Raw genomic sequence first — 22,948 nt, forward strand, 5'->3', positions numbered from 1 at the left:
CAAGAAATAGTCAGGTTCTGATTCTCCATTCTTCTCACACTACAGGAGCTAAAATTACACCCATTTTCTAGCTTTTATTTCCAGAGCTGAAGAGGATACAGAGAAAGGGGAACCCTCCTACACTGTTGGTGGGAATGCAAACTGGTGCAGCCACTCTGGAAAACAGTATGGAGGTTCCCCCAAAATGTAAAAACAGAACCAGCAACTGCACTACTAGCTATTTATCCAAAGGGTATGAACACAGTGATTCAAAAGGGCACCTGTACCCCAATGTCTATAGCATCAGTGTCTACAATAGCCAAACTATGGAAATAGCCCAGGTGTCCATCGATAGATGAATGGATAATGAAGATGTGGTATGTATATTCAATGGAATACTATGCAGCTATCAAAAGAAATGAAATCTTGCCATTTGCAATGACATGGATGAACTAGAGGGTATTATGCTGAGCAAAATAAGTCAATCAAAGAAAGACAATTATCATATGATCTCACTGATATGAGGAATTTGAGAAAGAAGAAAGAGGATCATAGGGGAAGGGAGGAAAACTGAAACAAGATGAAACCAGCGAGGGAGACAAACCATAAGAGACTCTTAATCTCAAAAAACAAACTGAGGGTTGCTGGAGGGGAGGGAGGTAAGGATAGGGTGGCTGGGTGATGGACATTGGGGAGGGTATGTGCTATGGTGAGTGCTGTGAAGTGTGTAAGCCTGATGATTCACAGACCCATACCCCTGAAACAAACACATTATATGTTAATTTTAAAAATTTAGAAACTTGTCTTATTCACTGCAGTATCTCTAGCTCCTAGAATGTAACTAGGCATACAGTAGGAGCTTAAGAAACATTTGTCCACTGAGTGATTTGCTGTTCATCCCTAAGTTAGTAAGGCAAGGAAGAGGGAAGGAAGAGAGGAATATAAAATTAGCACAGAGTGATATTGCTTTTGATTCATCCATAGTCGGTGGAAGTGATAGAACACACAATTACAAGACAATCTGCAATAAAATTCTCAACTAGATCATGCCAACTGTAAGTGTCATGGTATTTGATACATTTACAAAGTACAGCCAGTCATAATTTTGATTGGAGGATATAGCAGGGAGACATGTAAATAATTGTCACAAGTTTTTTAATTGGGAGGAGGATGGTGGAGGGAAGAGGAGCATTACTGCTTGCTTTATTTATTCTATTTAGTTCCCTATGGTCAGCAGGATGGAGTCACAACTTCGGAAATACAATGCACATCTTGAGAAACAGGACTAGGTCACTGAAGGGGACAGTAAATGTCAAAGGTTAATTTTTCAGAGCCAGTTCTCTATTGAATATGTATTTTCAGAATGTAGAAAACTTGCTTACAGACCTGGGTGAATGCATCACATCACAATTCCTTTCGGCAGAAAGACTTTTATTAATAAGCAGCATCTCCATGGTAACCGTAAAGGCAAATCTCACTTGTGTATATTATATCAATACCAATAACAACGGGCACGGCTTGAACAAAAGTGGCAGGGGAACAGAAGCCGGGGACTTTGGAGCGAGAGTGAGTGAAGAAAATGACAGCCCAAACCAGAAGCTGTGTAACTTAAGACTGTCTTGATTCATTAGTACTGTGTGTGAAGAAAGCAGACTTCGAAAGTGATTTTTTTTTAAAACATACCTCCTCTCTGCCCTGCTCAAATCAAAGGTGAGAAAAACTATTACACCACTTTCTTAAAGAAAAATAAATGACTTGAATTCTATCTTTAAAATCAGTCAGCACTGACAAATAAAATCAATTTACATTTAAAAATCGATGTCTTTGACAAAAGCCACACAAAGAAAATGAAAACCAGACAAATATGCCCAGGCTCGGATAATGAATTAATGCAAGAGGAAGGCTGTACCGTTAAGGGATTTCTTTTCACACTTCAAAAAAAAAAAAAAAAAAAAAAAACCCAGCTACTGTATAATGCATGTCCATATAGCACAAAGATGCGGTCGTACTGAATCACTTGTTAGTGGATGAACCACTAACAGTAAAAGCAATACAGCAATGAAGGCTGGCTGCTTTGTTTGCCGAATGAAACCTTATTTTTATATCTTACTTTGTGGCTACAAGTACATACTATAAAATGTTTAGTTCACATTTCTTAGGGACATGAGAAAGTAGATCTAATTAGGATACTAGGGTTATCTCCAGTAATTTTTAATTACACTTTTTATTTTGACATAAATTATAGATTCACATGTAGATATAAAAAATAACACAGAGATCCCATGTACCTTTTACTCAGGGTCCTCCAAGGCTAACCTGCAAAAATATACTACAATATCAAAAGTGAGTATGGACCCTGACCAATCCACGGATCTTTTGGTTTTTAGGATATATTTATTTATTTGAGGGGAAGAGAGGCAGAGAGAGAGAATCTTCAAGCAGACTCCCTGCTGACCATGGAGCCTGGCCCAGTGCTCAATCTGAGCCAAAACCAAGAGTCTCGGAGGCTTAACTGACTGAGCTACCAAGCACCCCTGCCATTCACAGATCTTACCCAAATTTCCCCAGTTTCACATAGAGTTGTGTGTGGGCGTGTACATTTCATTCCATGTAATTTTATCACCTGCATAGATTTGTGTATCTACCACTCCAGCAGCAAGACCACATACCTCCATCATCGCAAGAATCATTGGTCTTCCCCTTTGCAACTGCATCTCCTGCCTGCCCACCCAGTTACCCTGTCCTACACCATGGATGACCACAGATCTGCTCTCCGTGATTTTTGCCATTTCAAAAATGTAGTACAACTAAAATCTGTCCCTAACCTTTTAGGAATGGCTTTCTCCACTCAGTGTAATTCTCTGGAGACACACGCAAGTTGTTGTGTCTATCACCAGTTCATTCTTTTTTACTGCTGAATAGTACTCCAGGGTATGGTCTGGAATAATGGTCTGTCTAACCATTCACCTGCTGAAGGACATGTGCGTTGTTCCCAGTTCAGAGCTATTAGAAATAAAGCCACTGTGAACATTTGTGGAAAGGTTTTTGCATGAACACAGTTTTCAAGTCTCTGGGCTACATGCCCAAGAGTGCAATTGCCTGGCCATATGGCAGTTGCATGTTTAGTTTTATAAGAAATTACTAAACGGTTGGCAAGAGCATTTGCCATTTTACATACCCACCAGTAATACGTGAGTGATCCTTTCTGACATAATTTTAACAAGCTAATTAAAATAGCTATTGTCCCACCAGAACAAGAGTAGAGACTTGCCTTTACCAGAGTTTTTATATTCAGTCTACCTGCGTTCAAATCCAGGCTCTGCCACTTGATAGCTATGTGATCTCACAGGAAATAGTCTTCCACTCAGCCTCAGTTTCTCTAACTGTAGAATGGGAATAATAATTCATCTATCTCATAGGCATTTTCTGAAGATATAATAATGATCATTTGATTTATTTTATTTCTGACATAATTATGAAGAGGCATATATGAGGTTAATGAAAAATATCACATACTTTATTGTGATAGTCTAACAATGTCTATATAAAAAAATATTCTGGGAATGTCTCTGAGCTGTGATAGAATGATGGTTTTACATATAAATTCTTTCATACTTGAATGCATCAACAGTGAAAGAGTGGTAAAAGGTCTGTTTTGAAACACAGGAAGGTAACAGAACAACTTCTCCAAAGCCATACCAAACCTAAACCATACTCTCCTTAGCCTGAGATAAGAGGAGACTCAGTTCTATTGCAAGCTGATCATCTGAACAACAAGGCTGCTCTATTAACCAAATAGAAGCAGGAAAAGATAGCAGGGTGTGACTAATGGTGCCTCCATTTCTCCCTGCCAAAACCCTCACCCAGTTACAACTGCTAAAGAAAGGCAAAGAGAAGAATAAAATGTTTACTCCTTAAATCTTTTACCCAGAAAAATTATTTTATAGGAAATGATTCTGAATCTTATCTTAAAAGAAACTATCATTTCAGTTTGTTTTGTGTTTGGCTTTTGGGGTGTGTGTGTGTGTGTGTATATATATATATATGTGCGCGCGCGCATGCGTGCTTGTGTCTTACCCAAGACAGACTACAATACAAATAGCTATAACTTTCAAGTCTTGCTATGGAAATTAAATCCAAGTAATTGTAAATTTACTTTTATAAATTATAAAATCAATGCCTCAATTAACTTTGAAAATGTCTTCATCTTTTATTTGAATTTCTTTTAATAAACTATTCTCGTTTTTAATTTTCACTTTAATTGGAAGTGTTTGGTTTGGTTTTGGGGTTTTTTTCTTCCTTAGATTTGATTTCCAGAAAACTAAGGTAGAGAGCTAAAAGCATAGATGTTTTTAATTATGGGGGAAATATATGTAGTAATTGGAACTTACAATTCAGTGTGGAAAATTCACTTTTGGCAGGAACCTGAGATGGGAAAAGCAAAGTGAATTTGTATTATATCTATGCCGATGCATGAAAATATAAGCGCACCATTTTTAGTAGGCAAGAAGCTTATTACAATATGGATCCTGTGTGCTGAAGTTTGCTGACCTATTTTTCCATTTGCATGACACAGCATTTGAGAAAGTTATTAAAACTTAGATTTTTAACAGTCTATACTAAGTTGCGGTGCCCATGAAATGTAAGCAGAGTTTCTGTTTTCTGGTCTTTTTATTGTTCTCTGTACAGAATTTAGCTCCTTCGTGTCTCAATTTAAAGTTCGCAAAAGACCTGTTGTTACACATTTTTCAATGCACCATTGTTGATTTTTTTTTAAAATACAGGATTATCTCTCTGATTCACTAACACTCATTTTTATATTAGCCCTCTTTTCTAAGTGTTTTTTAATTAAATAGCTTATTTATTTGAGTAAGAGAGACAGCAAGAAGAGCGGGAGCAGGGAGCAGAGGAAGAAGCAGGCTCCTCCCCGAGCAGGGAGCCTGACACAGGGCTTGATCCCAAGATCTGGGGAGCCTGACCTGCACCTGAGCCGAAAGCAGATGCTTAACCATCTGAGCCACCCCAGCACCCCTTTCACAGTGTTTAAACAAACTATTTCTGATCACTTATTCTTACATTCCACTTAAATGTTTTAATTCAGATGTTTTCAACTGCAATTAACAGAAAAATAATCTCTAAATCGTTTTCTAAAGGAGGTTCTTTACTATCCATGCAATAAGTTCAAGGGAGAGCAGCCTCTGGGTTGGTTCACTCAGTTGCTCCCATAATGCCAAAAATGCCTATCTTCCCATCTGTTTACTTTGTCATCCTTGATATGTGAACTCATTCCCCTCATGGCCACAAGATGACTGCAGCAATTCCAGGTATCAGCATTTTCAGAAAAGGTCAAGAAGCAGAAAAGAAAGCATTTCTCTCTCATATTTCTTGTTATGCAGGATAAGAAACTTTTCTGGAAGACCTCTTCTCTTGTCTCATTGGCCATAATGGGTTACATGTCCAACTCTAAACCAACTCCTTGGACCCAGATAATGGTACCAAAATGACAAGTTTTCAAGCCAAAAATCTTGGGTGGACTTTATGACTATATAAACTAATCACTGAGCCTTGTTGTTGTTGTTGTTTTAATTACCCGGTTGTCTTTGTGAAAATTATATAAATTAAGGTATAAATAAGACATCTAGTTCATCAAAGAGATACAACATATGTGAATCTCCATCTTCTATCTGTGAAAATGAGCAAAATGAAAGAAAGAAAAAGAAAGAAAGAAAGAGCCGAGAAATAAGAATTTTAGAGCTTGAATATTCTAGATTTTCTGATATTCCATTTCAAACTCTACAAAGAACCACTAACATGATTTTTAAGATTCCACAATAACAATGCTTTGATGCAAAGAAGTCTAATTTAATTATCTAAAATGATCTGTAAAAGTTATACCATTCCTTTTTAAAAAAAACATATGTGGGTGCAATATACATGCAGAACAAGATATATGTGATTTCTGAAATCCTATAATATTTGTCTCCATTTATTCATTTTGTTTCAAACAGGCTCACCACAAGTTCATACAGTGGGCCGGATGTCATTCTATGTACAGGCCATTCAGCAAAACCTGAGAGGCCGAAGTCCTTGCCTTCTCCAAATCACCTCCAAATTCTTTTTTTTTTTTTTAATTTACTTTTTATTTATTTTCGGCATAACAGTATTCATTATTTTTGTACCACACCCAGTGCTCCATGCAATCCGTGCCCTCTATGATACCCACCACCTGGTTCCCCCAACCTCCCACCCCCCGCCCCCTCAAACCTCTCAGATTGTTTTTCAGAGTCCATAGTTTCTCATGGTTCACCTCCCCTTCAAATTTCCCCCAACTCCCTTCTCCTCTCTAACTCTCCTTGTCCTCCATGCTATTTGTTATGCTCCAAAAATAAGTGAAACCATATTATAATTGTCTCTCTCTGCTTGACTTATTTCACTCAGCATAATCTCTTCCAGTCCCGTCCATGTCGCTACAAAAGTTGGGTATTCGTCCTTTCTGATGGAGGCATAATACTCCATAGTGTATATGGACCACATCTTCCTTATCCATTCGTCCGTTGAAGGGCATCTTGGTTCTTTCCACAGTTTGGTGACTGTGGCCATTGCTGCTATAAACATTGGGGTACAGATGGCCCTTCTTTTCACTACATCTGTATCTTTGGGGTAAATACCCAGTAGTCACCTCCAAATTCTTGCTCATACCAATAAGCACTGATTTCCTTAATAAGATTCAAACTAATGCCTTCTCCCTGAAACTGAAGTGTTTCATTATAGGCTTTTTTTTTTCCCCTGTGAAGGAATTATAAAAAATTCTCACTCTTTTAGTTGCCTTCCTTCACTTACCCACTAGATGGCACCCAAAGCATCTATATTTCCCTCCAACTGGCTGGAGAAAAAGTACTGCTTCAACAGTTACTCTTCCCAGTGTAAAGAAGACAAAATCTCCACTCTCTGTTCACTTTATATTTTATTTATCTGTTATTTGGGGAAAGATGAACAGATGTTTTTCATTATTATTTGGCACTCACAGTAAATTTTAAAAATAGTCTTTCGAGTCCACTCGTTTTGTAAAGGCCTTTCCTTCACAATAAGTCATTGCTATGCCTTTATCTTATACAACAGCAGTTAGTTATTTTGCCCTTCTCTTATTCTGGTACAGACACTGTTCTGCTTCTCTAGAAACACTTGAGTCATTCTCTTCTCTTGAGAATTAGAGAATTACCAAATGTCATCCCGTACTCCCTGCTCAACATTCTGCCACAACTTGCTGTCAATGTGCATTCTGGAAAATTCCCCACTGCACTTCTGCCTTCCAGCTACTTCAGAGTTTTCACAACATTGATATCTCCTTTAGGTATTTACGCCATGATAGAATCTAGGGAACCAAAATATGTGTGTTTGCTCTTGTGAAAAAATATTCATCATTTCCTTAACACTGTTTAGGGAAGGGGATTAAAAAAACACTGCAAAGAGAAATTAATTTGGCCGTGAGTCAAATTCCAACTGAAGAATCACAAAACTTCTTTTTCTCTTCTGTATCCTGCATGAAAACTTGGGGACACTTTTGTCTAAATAATTAGTTAAGGAATAACTGACAGATGATCAACTGAAATTATTTTTAGGGGTATAATCTTGAAATATATGTCTACATGTATGTGTGTGAATTCATGTGCATTCATATATGTGCATGAGATAAACCCACAGCTACACAGTCTTGCTCTTTGTCACCTTCTCTCAGTGTCACAGTCACTGAGCTACAGGAGCAGAGCTCTTCAGGGGACCCAGCTTTACCGGACGTGAATAAGAGTCTGTTTATTTTAAGATTTTATTTATTTATTTGACAGAGAAAGAGAGTACAAGTAGGCAGAGCAGCAGACAGATGGAGAGGGAGAAGCAGACTCCCCGCTGAGCAGAGAGCCTGAGCTCAAGCTCAAGAAACTGGGATCATGACCTGAGCCGAAAGCAGAGGCTTAACTGGCTGAGCCACTCAGGAACCCCTTGAATCAGGGTCTTTGAACCCTTTTCCTAACCAGTTGTTTTTCTTTCTCAGGACTTATGTCTTGACGGGCGCGTGGGTGGCTCAGTGGGTTAAGCTGCTGCCTTCGGCTCAGGTCATAATCCCGGGGTCCTGGGATCAGGTCCCGCATAGGGCTCTCTGCTTCAGTGGGGAGCCTGCTCCACCCCGCCCCCGCCTGCCTCTCTGCCTACTAGTGCTCTCTGTCTGTCAAATAAATAAATAAATCTAAAAAAAAAAAAAAAAAAGACATGCCTTGAGCAGAAAGTTCACCTTTCTCTATTGTACACCTACTGTAATTAAGGATGTTTCTCACAAAGACTTCTCTGGACCTTGATGTTGCTCCTCCTGCTCTTTCTAAATAGCACAGCCTTGCATGACTGAGGTGGAGGTCGAGTTTCCACACCCATTTATTTCATACTCAGTACACTCTCCATCTTTGCTTCTGTTAATTTAATTATGTTATCCATAGTACCTGGAGAATGGGGGGGTTGGCTTACACTCAGGTTTTCATCTTTTTCATTAGATTTCCTCTGCTCATTAGTACTTTTCAAAGTGACCTTCCACTAACTGGCAATCTGGCCCTAGTTCATGTACTGGCATTCAAGGAAGGTAAGTCTGGACTCTCAAATTACTACCCTTGTAAAGTTGGACTCATTGTTTCCCTGCCCACATAAGGTTATGGCAGCTAAGTGGTCTTCCAGAATGTGGGGGAGGAAGGAACAAATGTATGCTCAAGGTCAGACACTGTGATGTGAATGCTTACGGGCTCATAGCCCCAGAAGCCAGACATTTCGGGTTCACGATTCCTGCTCTACCCCCTTATTAACTGTGTGACCATGGGGAGATGACTTAATTTTGTTTGCCTCAGTTTCCTCATCTATAAAATGGGAATGATCATAACAACCTCCACCCAGTTCTACTGTAACAATTAAATAAATGAATGCATATAAAAAGCATTTAGAATACTGCCTCACCCTGAGTACATGCTCAAAAAGTTGTACTCTTCTTTTGATGAGAATATTTATTACACTTGCAAAGGAGATGTCACTATCATAATTTAAGATAAGAAAACTGTATTTTTAATTTTTAATATTTTAATTAGAAATAGAGCTACCCTATGACCCGGCAATTGCACTACTGGGTATTTACCCCAGAGATACAGATGTAGTGAAAAGAAGGGCCATATATATGCACCCCAATGTTCCTAGCAGCAATGTCCACAATAGCCAAACTGTGGGAAGAGCCAAGATGCCCTTCAACAGACAAATGGATAAAGAAGGTATGATCTATATGTACAATAGAATATTACTCTGCCATCAAAAATGATGAATACCCAGCATGGATGGGACTGGAGGAGATTATGCTGAGTGAAATAAGTCAAGCACAGAAAGTCAATTATCATATGGTTTCACTTACTTGTGGAACATAAGGAATACCATGGAGGACATTAGGAGAAGGAAAGGAAAAATGAAGAGGGAAAATCAGATGGGAAGATGAACCATGAGAGACTGTGGACCCTGAGAAACAAACGGAGGGTTTTGGAGGAGGGAGGGCTGAGGGAATGGGTGAGCCCAATGATGGGTATTAAGGAGGACACGGATTGCATGGAGCACGGGGAATTATACCCAAACAATAAATCATGGAACACTATATCAAAAATGAGTGACGTACTATATGGTGACTAACATAACATAATAATTTAAAAAAGGATAAGAAAACTGAGGCTCATACAAATTAAATGTCTTATCCAAGGTAACTGAGCTAGTAAATGTTAGAACTGCAATTTAAAGCCAGACCAGCTGACTTCAAGCCCATATTCCTCACACCTTAAGAAGCTACTTGAATCTCTCCAGCTATAGCTGAAATAGGTGTTTCCAAAGGCAAGAGTCTTTATCACTGGAGATTTCTGAAAAATCAGAGGAACAGTGTGATGATGAAGCAACTATCCAGCCACTATGTGTTGAATCCTTAATACCAGTTGCTACACTGAGCACTTCGCATACATTGTTGACTCATTTGATTACTATAATAACCCTGCAAGTTAGTTGCTATTTTCCCTACTTACCAGACAGGGAAACTGAGCCTCAGAGTGGTAAATATCTTGCCAAGGCCCTATAATTAGCGTGCGGTGGAGCTGGTATTTGAGCCCCCGACTTGGGGCTCTATCGTTTGGGTCCCTAGCTGCTCTCTGGAGCCTCCCTTCACTGCTTCTGGTTTTCCATGAGGGGCTACAGAATAGGGCACTTAGTTTGCTAGGTCAAGTTAACCTTCTGGTTATTTGGAAAAAGAAATGAGGGCCGACCATTTCCTAGATTAAACACCCACGTTCCTTCAACAAATCCAGACTGGACATGACCTCATCTTGAGGCTTTTCACCGCCAAAGTCCCTCTTCTCTGAATATGCCGTCTACCTCTTGGCACTCAAAGGGTGACATCCTGAACCCGCCAGCCGAGAGAAGACCAATCAGCAGGAGGCCAACTCTGACTTCTGCCTGCAGACAATAAGCGCTTCTACATAAGTCCACGAAGAGGATTATCATTTCAGGGTTGTGGTCTGTTTTCTGTTTTAATAGCTAATGTTATAAAGGAGGTTTTGTGGGTTTTTTAAAAAATAATTTCTACCTTGTGGTCTAAAGGTAATCTGAGGTAAACCAAAAATTAATATTTGAAATTTTTGTGCTAATTTCTTCACAAGTGACATTTTGTTCAGCCTTAGGTTTCTCACCTAGCAAAACAAGTAATTTTTAAAAGGGAGGAATACATTTTCCATCCAGCTGGACTGTTGGTAATCAAAGACTATTTTGGTATATTGATAGTTACGTGATGGACAAGAAACCTGTTTTTTCTCTTACCCCGATATCTGTCCACACAGAGAAATGCTACATCATCCAACTCACATAAATCCTGCCATTTCAGATTAAATTGAGTTCTAGTCCCTTCTTGAGGACAAACAAGTTTAAAGTCTACATTCCATGCTTTTTGTTTCTACAGAGTAAGTGGCTGCTGCTCAGGCAATCTCCCTTGGACCTTATGAATTCTCTTAATTAAAGATGTTTATAGTTGATATTATGGAGAGAAAAATCTCTTTGATTGAAACAATAATGTAGTGTTCCTTTTAAAATTGTTAGCTTCGTTATTTTAAAATCATATGGAATTGACTTAAGCTGCTTTAAAAATCATCATATTAGTCACGATTAAATAACTCACAGCTAAAAACAAAAGGGAGTCATCTTTGGAAACTGAGAAGTGTAAGGGAAAAAGACACTTGGATGGGTCTAGAGATCTTTCAGATTCTTTCTTATGACTCCATCCCAAGATGATCAGAGGGATGGATGCAGGAATCGTTTGGTCTTGGTTACCTTTTCGCAAGGATTGCTTCCAATCAGTGGGACGAATGCATCCAATAGTAAAAGCAGTGAACAAAAATTGTACTTAGTGTTTATCTAAATCAACTTCAAAATTTCACTAAATAATAAACTCTACTAATATAAAATTACAAGAGTTTTTAGAACGCTATTGGGAATTCAAGCTCAGTCGTCCAGATTCTGGCTAAAATCTTTTTGCTCATTGGGTACTTGAATTCCAAGTTAGTTTTAGATTGCTTAAAAAATTAGTTTTATATGAGAAACCCCAGACACTTTGTTCATTTGAATTGCTATGAGTATCTAGCCCTTCAAATTTTGCTTGCAATAGTACCCAGGTCTTCCTTTGAGGAATCCAATCAATTTCTAATCTGTTGCTCTGACCTAGCAACACTAGGACTGGGCCCAGATGGATCAAACATTTCCCTGCACCATCTGACCCTCCTCAACTCTAAGTGATTAGTCTGGGGAGAAATAGGTGACCCGACAAGAGCCAGTGAGAGAGAGTAAACCCTGGGCTTGCAGGGTCATCACTACTGGAGCAGTAGGAGGGGGTCCTGCAGTGATAGCCCAGCGCTTCCGGGAGGCACAGTCTAGCCTAAAGCTAAAACCAACACTTCGGGGAAACACAAAGGAGAAATAGAAACTGGGACAATGGTGATATATTTTAAGGAGTTGGACCAAACTTTACATCAACCTCAAGACTTCTCAGTGGCAGTACCCCATAAATTAATTTTATTATTGAAGTCCCCTTGAATCAAGTTTTCTATAGCTTGTAAATAAGTCAGCTTTTCTGAACTTGGGTTTCTTATCAGTTACAGGTGATTACATTCGATAGCATTTGTCAAGTGTGTTGTATATGCTGAGCATTCCTATTTTCTTTTCCTCTCTCCTGCTCATAAACTTCTGGGCACTGATGAGTCAGACCAATGCTCCATTGATCCAGGGAGTTTTCAGAGAAGGGTGTGGTACAGGATAAAGCCTGAGGTCATTACAGGCCACAATTCCCAGTGGCTCTCCTCAGACCTGATTCTACCCTAGTGTCTTTCCAGAGAGCTTTAGTGGGCAGCCAGCTCAGGGTATTTCCAGTAGAAAGACACTGACAGTTCTTCAAGACAAGAGTAAAACAAGTGGCCAGACAAACTAGATTTTTCTATAGGAAGCACATCGCAAAGTGCTGACATTTAACCATCAACGGAAACTCTGTCTTCCTAGGATACAAAGCTTATTCAAGACAATATATCTTAAGTACAGATATTTAAAGATGATTCTCGTTTTGAAAGAGAAAAATTTTAGGGAACGACAAATTAAGAAGATGTCCAGTCTCAATTATATTAAATATTTCCATTTAACCGTGAGGTCGTTTTTTTCATTCATTATACAGTTTTGGAACAGGAAGCAATGAGCTAGTTCAAATCCTTATTTGACAGATAAGAGAAGGGAGGCCTCAAGTGGGACTTGCTCAAGCCCTGTGACCAACTGAAGGCAGAGCCCAGACTGCTGCTCTCTGTCTATGCTCTTTTTTTTTTCTTTAAAGATTTTATTTATTTATTTGACAGACAGAGACCACACATAGGCAGAGGCACAGGCAGAGAGAGAGAGAGGAAGCAGGCTCCCTGCTGAGCAGAGAGACTGATGTGAGGCTCGATCCCAGGACCCTGAGACCAGGACCTGAGCCGAAGGCAGAGGCTTTAACCCACTAAGCCACCCAGGCGACCTTGTCTATGCTTTTTAAATAGATTGTGTCCAACCCTCGCAACCCTTGCTTAAGAGACTCCATTTCACTTTCCATTACAAACACACCAAGTGCCTGGGAGACACATACACACCCATCAAGTCTAACAAGCACAGCCAGTTTTCCCGAAGTTCACACAATCATCATCTGTGACTCAGCATCAAGTCTCACGAACACATTTTCCTATTGCTGCCCATGGATCAAGCAAGCGTTGTAACAGAACCCAGCTGAGGTCTAGAACAGGGCTGGTTTCTCGACCTCTTTGCTGTTGACACTCTGGCTTGACCATTCTTTGTTTGGCTGCAGTAGATAAAGTGGGGAGCTATGGGGTACACTAGAGGGAGTTTGGCAGAGTCACTGGCCTCTGCCCACTACAAGGCAGTGGCACCTATTTGGTGTGTTTTTGTTTTTGTTTTTGTTTTTGTTTAAGATTTACTTGTCAGAGAGAAAGAGAAGGAGCACAAGCAGAGGGAGCAGCAGGCAGAGGGAGAAGCAGGCTCCCCACTGAGTAAGAAGCCAAATGCAGAACTCAATCCCAGAACCCAGGGCTCATGACCCGAGCCCCAGGCAGATGCTTAACCCACTGAGCCACCCAGGCACCCAACCTCTTCAGTTCCAAAAACAAAACATGTCTCCAGATCCAGTCAAATGTCGCAGGTCCGTGGAAAGGGACAAAATCAGCCCACTGAGAACCACTGCTCCAAGAAAAGCCTTTTGGCCCTGAGCAGTCCTTAAACCATTTCTCTCCCAGTGTGATTCTAAATGTAGGGAGAGGGAGAGGAAAGACTGGACAGAAGATGTGACGTACGCTCAGGACTTGGGGCACATTTTTTCAGGAAAATTAAAACACGGTCAGACTTCTAAAGATAGACTTTATCTCTTCACCTGATGATATTTTCAGTTGATAGCAAAAACTAAATCCAAAAGAGTCTGATAACTTGTTATTACACAACAATGAGAAATTCTATGTTATGTGTTAAATTTTTAAAAATGTAAAAAAAAGAAAGAAAAAGAAAAAAGAAGAAAGTGTAATAGGATGATAACTCCTATAAGGCAAAGGAATGACAATAGGGAACCCACCCGAAGTTAGAAAGGAAAAAAGAAAGAAAAGAAAGAAAGAAAGAAAGAAAGAAAATGAAAAGAAAAGAAAAGAAAACTGCACATACAAAATTCAAATTTCTTCAAATACCTGGTCCTTCCTTTCTCTCGGGTGTCCTTATAAAGGGAACACACGGTGTTTTTCTCCTGAGAGACTGTGTAAAGCTCCACAGAGCTGTGGGTACAGAACTCTGAGACAGAAGCTGGGATAAGCCACAGAAGAGCCAAAGGATAACAGTGAGATAGAAAAAAGTGGAAAAAAGCTTCCTGAAAGGAAGCAGGAGAAAAAAGAAAACAAAAAACCAAATAGGGAGTAGGTACAAAGCAAACCATGCCAGAGGTTGCTAGCCCCAGTTCTAATAAAACCATTTTTAGGAGCACCTGGCTGGCTCAGTCAAAAGAGTGAGTGACTCTTGACCTCAGGGTTGTAAATTTGAGCCCCACATTGGGTGTAGAGATTACTTAAAAGTTTTAAAAATCTTGGGCGCCTGGGTGGCTCAGTGGGTTAAGCCTCTGCCTTCGGCTCAGGTCATGATCTCAGGATCCTGGGATTGAGTCCCACATTGGGCTCTCTGCTTGGCAGGGAGCCTGCTTTCTCCTCTCTCTCTCTGCCTGCCTCTCTGCCTACTTGTGATCTCTCTCTATCAAATAAATAAATAAAATCTTAAAAAAAAATTAAAAATCTTAAAAAAAATTTTTAACTAGATTTTTCTAGATTGGATTATTTCTGTGGAACTTATTTAAAATATTCCCTTTTGAAAGGTGTACATCAAAACAGCAACTGTGTTGCTGTCATTTAAAATATTAAACTATGTCAAATATATATTATTAAATCTGTTAGAATAAGAAATCATATCAAATACTGTATCAATCCTATATAATCAGTCCTTCTGAATATCATAATGTTCCTGCTGCTATTTCAAGCTGTCCTTGGAGATAGCAGTAGCCCAGCAACATACAAAAGGTCTCCTTTCTGCCTTCATAATTGTCTAGGACAACACATTCTTACATTTCATTTTTAATTATCTAAAGCTTTTCTGATACTCCAGAGTATGCCTTCAATAGTACCATAAATGAGATCCAAGATTTCTAAGGACCTTATGTTTCTTTCTTCTGTGGTTGATAACATGCTGTGTCTGCCTTGTATTGGATACCAGATGTGGAGCAGATAGCATAAGGAGAGGAAAATAAGAAGGCTATTCATGGGAGGGCCAGATTCATATGAGAGTGAAAAATAATTTCCCCAAACCAGGAAACCTCTTTCTTAAAAAGAGTATCTATTTATTTCAACTGCTGAGATAGGGCAATTTAGAAGGATTTTCACCTTGGCACAAATATCTTAAGTAGAAACAGTACTATTAGAAGAAGATTGAAGAACAGTTCTTGGTAGAGAGAGGGGGAATGGAGATGCAGACAAAAAACAATAAAAACCTTCCAACTCAAAAAATTCTCCAGAATTATAAAATGGATTATCTATATGCTCCCATATTCAGAGAGTTATAGAATTGGTGATGTTATAGTATTTTCATTTATTATTATTATTAATATTATTATTATTATTAATTTGATGTATTACTTTAAAATAAATATCCTGGTTTGGTTTTTATGCGTTAATAATTAAGATTTATAACAATAAAAGCAAGACAGTAAAGACTATAAGTAAATACTCCTATAAGTAAAGAAGTATCTCAGTGGTTCCTGAACCTGACTGGCTATTAAAATCACTTTGGTCCTCCCCTATAGGTCCTTATTCAATAATTCTGAGATGAGGTTTGCAATTCTGTACTCCTCGTAATCTCCCTAGATGATTTTATGCTTTTGCAGTTTAGAAACCACAGGAGAATTCAAGTTAAGGAACAATTTTTAACCCACTGAGCCACCCAGGCGCCCCTCAAGTTAAGGAACAATTTTTAAAACACCCACATATTATATCAGAGCTATATCTGGAATAACTAAATTTCTTTTTTTTTTAAGATTTTATTTATTTACTTGACAGAGACAGAGAGATCACAAGGAGTCAGAGAGGCAGGCAGAGAGGGAGGAGCAGAGAGCCCAATGCGGGGCTCGATCCCAGGACCCTGAGATCATGACCTGAGCCAAAGGCAGAGGCTTTAACCCACTGAGCCACCCAAGTGCCCCAAGGAATAACTAAATTTCTAAACATGCCCACCTCACCCACAGCAGGACGTTGTGCTCCTTTCTCATGTGCTGTTGACTTGTGGGGATCATCTAACACTTTGCTGAGGTGATGAGAACTGTTGACCAGCACTCAAGAAAATTAACACATGCCCAGAAAGGTAAAGAATTTTACAGACAATTTTAGGTGCCTATAGTCTGTTGAAATCCATTAGAACCAAGAACCCCTATTTGAGTGATTGCCCTTGTGACTCGTGAGGGTTCGTAGTTCAGTGGCTTCCCCTTGAGTTTTAGCAGTTAAGGATTGCCTAGGTGTTTTTTCAGGGGACGCTGCTCCACTTAAGAGGTCAGAGTTAAAAAACAACCAGGAAATCTGTAGGCAGTCATCTGGATTACCACATGAGCATCTTAAGTGGTCTCTGCCTCTGGTCTCACTCCCCTTCAGCCCTCAAGTTGGCAGGAGTAAGTAATATAGTCAGAGTGAATTTCTGAGTATATCCTTCCACCCCAAACATGAAACTCTCCAAGGTCATCCTACTGCTCTAGGCATGGTGTTGAAGTTGCTCTCTGTAATAGTCAAGGTCAGGTCTTTTGTTTGATACCACCTTTGGTTGTTTTCGTCACCTGGCGCTGCAGTATCACCTAGGATGCACTTAACAATACCAAGGCGTGGTCACCACCCCTTGACCTGTTACTTTAAAAACCTCTGAGGGGAAAGAGGGAAGAAAGGAAGGAAGGAAGGGAGGAAAGGAGAGACAGAGGGAGGAAAGAAGGAAGAAAGGAGAAAGGAAAGACAGAAGGACAGAAAGGAGTGGAAAAAACCCAACTCCTCTGGAGATTTAGCTGCTAAAGGAGTCAGAAGTCTTTACTGGAGTCAGTACTGAATTACTTGTGGTTCCAGAACCCACCCTGCTGCATCTAGCCTCAGCTTTTTCTGTGTTCTTCTTTCTGCTTACACTAGCTTTCCCCCTTCTGCCTTTTTACGATGCTAAGCCTACCTCTCCTTGTTCCTGAAATCAAAATTCTCTCCTTCTCCCAGAGGTGGATTCCTTTTCTCTAATGTATGTCCATGGTCCATCCCCATCTGACTACATTCTAAGCTGTTAAAGAGCAGTAGGGAGGCATGGTGTTTCGGGTTTGTTTTGTTTCCAGTCCTGGATCTAGAGTTGGGACTGAATCTGGCACGGTAAGTAGCCACTTGACAAGCCTTTGCTGACTAAGAAAGGATTCAGGATCCGCATGTTCATATATTCAGATCACCCCAGATCCTTTTCTTGGAAGGACATGTGATAACTCGATATGGAGACTTGCTAGTGTAGATGGAATTTTTGTTTGTTTGTTTGTTTGCTCAGGCCCACCTGAGAAGACAGTAGCCAGAAAGGGAGATGAAACAAATCTCGGTTTGGTGTTAAAACTCCTTCCTTTTTATTATCTCTCGATGACTTTGCTTTGGAAGATGCTACTACAACCTTCTAGCATCATAGGAAGTTAGAAATACTGTAGTCTGCCACCCAATGAACATTAGTTCTTTAGTATTAGCTATTCCCTAATTGAGTCCCAGTCCGTAAAACATCAAACAGGTCCGTAAAATGGGGAACAGGTCATGTGTGTTCAAAATCAATATGCCTAGCCACACTTGGTCTGACCTTTCTCTAAGGAGACAATTTGATATCTGTGAGGGTAGATAATTTTGCACTACTGATATCACTTTGGACACTTTATCTTGGAATAGATAACAGAAAACTTTTTGAGCCCCCTCGGTAAGCCACATACTTTTCCAAAGACCTGAGATGTATTAACTCCTTTATTCTTTACAACCCTAAAAAGAAGCTCCCATCATTACTCCATTTTTCAGATGAGGAAACCTAAAACACAAAGAGGTTGTTTAAGTTCCCGAAAATTACACAGCTACTAAACAGAAGAGCCAGAAGCCAAATTCTGGCATCCTTGCTGGGGAGCCCATGTTTTAGCCATTCTCTTAGATTGCTGTTCAAAAGACAGAAGCGAGGTTACAATGCTGCTAATTCTAGAAAAATGCTTTTTAATCAGAATCCATACCTGCAGGTGGATCTCAGATTTTTGAAGGAGAAATCAAACTTTTCTGTGGCTTACTTAACTAGAAGTCTGGCTAATGTTTTTTTGTTTTGCTTTTGTTTTTTGTTTTTCCAGAGAGAACTTAACAATGTGTATCTTTAGAGAGCTCTAAGATCTCTAAATAAAAGCCCATGTTTCTGTAGCTTATTCTTAAGTTCTCAGATCAAGGAACATTTTTCATTCATCATTCATGACAAAATGTTTTCCCTTCTTCCCAACTAGAAATAGACAGCAAGAAAAAGAAAGATACAAGTTTTTTTTAAAAAAAAAAAAAAGAAAAGAAAGAAAAAAAAGGTTAAGAAAGCCATCTGCAGAACTTTTGGAGAATACACATCTGAAGAGAATGCCTCCACTCATGTTTCTTTTATTTTTTTTATTTATTTTTTTAAGATTTTATTTATTCATTTGACAGACAGAGATCACAAGTAGGCAGAGAGGCAGGCAGAGAGAGAGGGGGGAAGCAGGCTCCAGGCTGAGCAGAGAGCCAGATGCGGGGCTCGATCCCAGCACCCTGGGATCATGACCTCAGCCAAAGGCAGATGCTTTAACCCACTGAGCCACCCAGGTGCCCGTCATGTTTCTTTTAATTATCATTTTAATGTTATAGTACTTTTCTTAAAGATTTTTTTTATTTGAAAGAGAGAGAGAGAGAGCAGGGGGGAGGGGCAGAGGGAGAGAATCTCAAGCTGACTCTGTTGAGTGTGCAGCCCAGTGAGGGGCTCCACATGGGACTCGATCTCACGACCCTGAGATCATGACTTGAGCAGAAATCAAGAGCCAGATGCTCAACTGACTGAGCCACCCAGGCATCCCAAAATCATGGTGTTTTTTGAGGACCTATGTACCAGTGACTGTGCTGGGTGTTGGGGATTCATTTGTGAACAAAGCTGACAAGGTCAATTGCTCATTAACAAGGAAATATATCACAAAGATAATTTTAGATGGTGATAAGTGCTGAGAAGAAAATAAAACAAGGTGCTTTGATAGACAGTAAAAAATAAAAAGTGAGATGTGAAAAGAATCATTTGGAGTAGATATTAGTTAATAGTTTGATTACAAAGAAAGCATATCTCACCTACTGTGTTGTCCTTAAGTTTTACCTGAAACTAATTTTTCATCAACCATTAAAATCCTTGCTGTTTTTCATATTCTATACTTGTCATATAAAAATGTCAATCAGACCATTTTCCCCCCTCTGAATACAATTAGACTTGCAACTTGTGCATAATTTAGCTCTGAGATATTTTCTATTAGTTGGTGAATTTTTCATGAAAATGTTTCTGAACAGTGGTATTTCCCATGTGGCCAATCTAACTGGGGACCTAAGAATAGTTAGGTGAGGTAAAACAAGAGAATGGAGATCTGTGTGTAGACATTGCTTAATTTTATTTACAGATCTAAACTAATCCTTGAATATCACTGTAATCCTACCAGAAAACAGAAAACAAAAAGAAACTAGGGGTGTCTCATTTTAATAACTCACATTTTACAGCTTATATGATTAAAATATGGGAGAGTAAATTTGCACATTTCCATAGCTCAACTTAAAATTTTAAATTATCTATCCTAGAGTTTAAACTTGAAAAGGTGAAAATAAATTTGCCATGATTTTTCTTATCTTCACTTGTTTTGTATATTTTCTCAAACCATGTTTATGAATCAAAACTACACCATTGTTAAACATTTGGTGTTTGAGCCACTCCCCAAGACAGAATTTCTTTTTTCAGTTCTCTAATTATTAATTCTGAAAGGTATTAGGCAAACTTTTGGCTACACACAAACATGCAGCTTTCATGCTGATCCCTTTAGGAAGATGTAGTACTATATATATTCCCTGTCTTTAAAATAATAATCACAACAATATAAACAACAGCCCCTACCATGTCATATCAGGAAGGATTTGTTCTCTTCAGCTCAGTGATGACAATGTGCATTTTGTGAGGCAGCCTCTGAAAATGGCTCATAATGCTTCCATATTTTTTTCCCTTGGATTGCAATATACTGTTGGTCATAAAACTTATGAGTTCTGCCAAAAATAAAATTGCAAATTGAGACTGTAGAGGGACTGCCATCCAATCTGTCACTGTTTATAATTACCACCATTAATTTTCGTCCATAACTAAGGCTGAGACTCTGTATTAGGCTTCTGACTGGCTGAGTACAGATTTGTTTGGTAATTAGACTGTAGGATGTACGGCCGTCATGTGGTATTCTTACTGAATGTTTACGTCTGATAAATAGAACTGAAATTACATAACATCTGATGTACCAAAGGTTGGCATAATAACATCTTTCCAAGGTCCCTTTTTCAGAGATCCACTGATATTACTTACGAAGATTTTCAGTTGTAAAATATAACAAGAATTGACATTTATGTAGTACGTGCTAATTTAGCGTGTTTTCCCACCCTCCCGATTATGTGCATCTTATATTAATACTTTAAGATAAGCACAGATATTATAGGGCCCAGTCAGGAAGAGAGAAAAGCCAAGAGTTGGAGCCACGAATGTGGAGCCCGAGTGCCAAATTAGAATATGTCCAAGCCAAGCTGTTTATCCTCAGTCTTCAAAGGTCAGAAATGTACATTGCCTTAAATCCTTTCTAGAATTCAAAATCAGGAAAGCCTGGAGACCAGTTTGTGTTATGCTGGGAAGGAGCTCTGAATAGTAGGTTTTAAAGTTTTACTAATGATCGATTTAAAAAGGAAAGAGAGAGGTGTGTGTGTGGGGGGGGGCAGGAGTAGGGGTAGAAGAAAAAAAGAAAAAGAAAGAAAGAAGGAGGGAGGGAGGAAGGAAGGAAAAAGAAAGGAAAGAATGGAGGAAGCAAGGAAGGGATGAGTCGGGGAAGGCGGGAAGGAAGGAAGGAAGGGGAGAAGAGCTTTTCCTGGCCTTGAAATGTGCAATTAATTCCAAGCACAGAGCATGACTCATTCTATAAGGCATGATCTTGTTTCTGAGACTTCTAGTGAGTTCTCAGTGTGGTTTCTGCTCCCTCCCTGTTTTAATCTCTCAGGGCTCCCGCGTTCTCCTCTATAAAACCGTACATGCGTGCTCACACACACGTGCATACCCACACCCAAAATATATTTCAATGTTCTTATCTGGATTAACTGAGACAAGCTATAAAAAGGAGCCTCTTTTCTTCCTTTTGTTTTCCTTTCTCATGTGTGCATTTTAAGACTATTTAAACTAAATTGTATTTATGCATTATTTTGGTAACAGGGACGTTAATATGGAATTATACTGAATTAGGAAAAAACAGAATTTGACCCTACTCTGCCCTAGGACCATTACCCTCCTGCTGCATATCCTCCGGACCAAATAAGAGTTCTTTACATCAGGGACCAAATGGATAAATGCCAAATACCCTGTAGACGAACACTTTCCCAGTTGTTTGGTTTTAAACATGACCTACATGTGTCTACAAAATAAAAGTTAGTATTCCAGGGGCACCTAGCTGCCTCAGTCAGTCAAGTGTCTGACTTCTGATTTCAGCTCAGGTCATGATCTCAGGGTTCTGAGATCAAGCCCGTGTCAGGCTCTGAGCTTGGCAGGGAAACTGCTTGAGATTCTCTCCCTCTCCCTCTGCCTCTACTCCCACTCATGGACTCTTTATATATAAAATAAAATAAAATCTTTTAAAAAAGGGTTTTCGTTTTTATAATAGATAAATCAAATTCCAATAGGATATTACATATCAGAAACTTAGGTAGGGTAGGGGCCTGGGTGGCTCAGTGGGTTAAAGCCTCTGCCTTCAGCTCAGGTCATGATCCCAGGGTCCTGGGATCGAGCCCCACATCAGGCTCTCTGCTCTTCAGGGAGCTTGCTTCCTCCTCTCTCTCTCTCTCTCTCTGCCTGCCTCTCTGCCTACTTGTGATCTCTGTCTGCCAAATAGATAAATAAAAAAAATAAAAAATAAAAGAAACTTAGCTAGGTTAGATGTTTTCAAAGTATGATTATTACAGGATAAAGTATTTTATTATCTGAATTCTTTATGTAAATGGTAGTACCTTTGGATAGGGCAACCCTATCCATCATCATGAAAATTTTTCGATTACTAAACTATTCAACTTTAGTTGATCTGTTTGTACTGACTTCAGCATTCTGTAGTTCATCAGAAATCAGAATAGCATTTAAAATTTCAAAAATAACTATTACAGCTAACATTTTGAACACTTACTAAGTGAAAGGCACTGTCCTAAGCAATTTATATGAATTATCTCATTTATCCTCAAAACCATCTGTTATTCCTTTTTAAGATGAGAAAAACTGAGGCTCAGACAATTGACTGTTGCAAAGCCTTACCACTATATTTACAACATTCTGGAATTAATTCACTATTAAAACTTTGAAACTATTATCTATGTATATCTCTGTCAGCAAAACAGTTACCATTCTGATTCTTAATGAGAGTCGAGATAGAGATTTTGTTTATGAGTTGTTTTCAAACTCCTAGCAATAGATTAAACCTTTTAGAGGCTCCCTTACACAAGGATATTTAAGTACAAGTTAGATAATCAAATCTAATAAA

The sequence above is a fragment of the Mustela putorius genome, unplaced genomic scaffold, assembly GCF_011764305.1.
Source record: "Mustela putorius furo isolate JIRA1106 unplaced genomic scaffold, ASM1176430v1.1 tig00003834_pilon_pilon_pilon, whole genome shotgun sequence".
Classification (NCBI taxonomy): domain Eukaryota; kingdom Metazoa; phylum Chordata; class Mammalia; order Carnivora; family Mustelidae; genus Mustela; species Mustela putorius.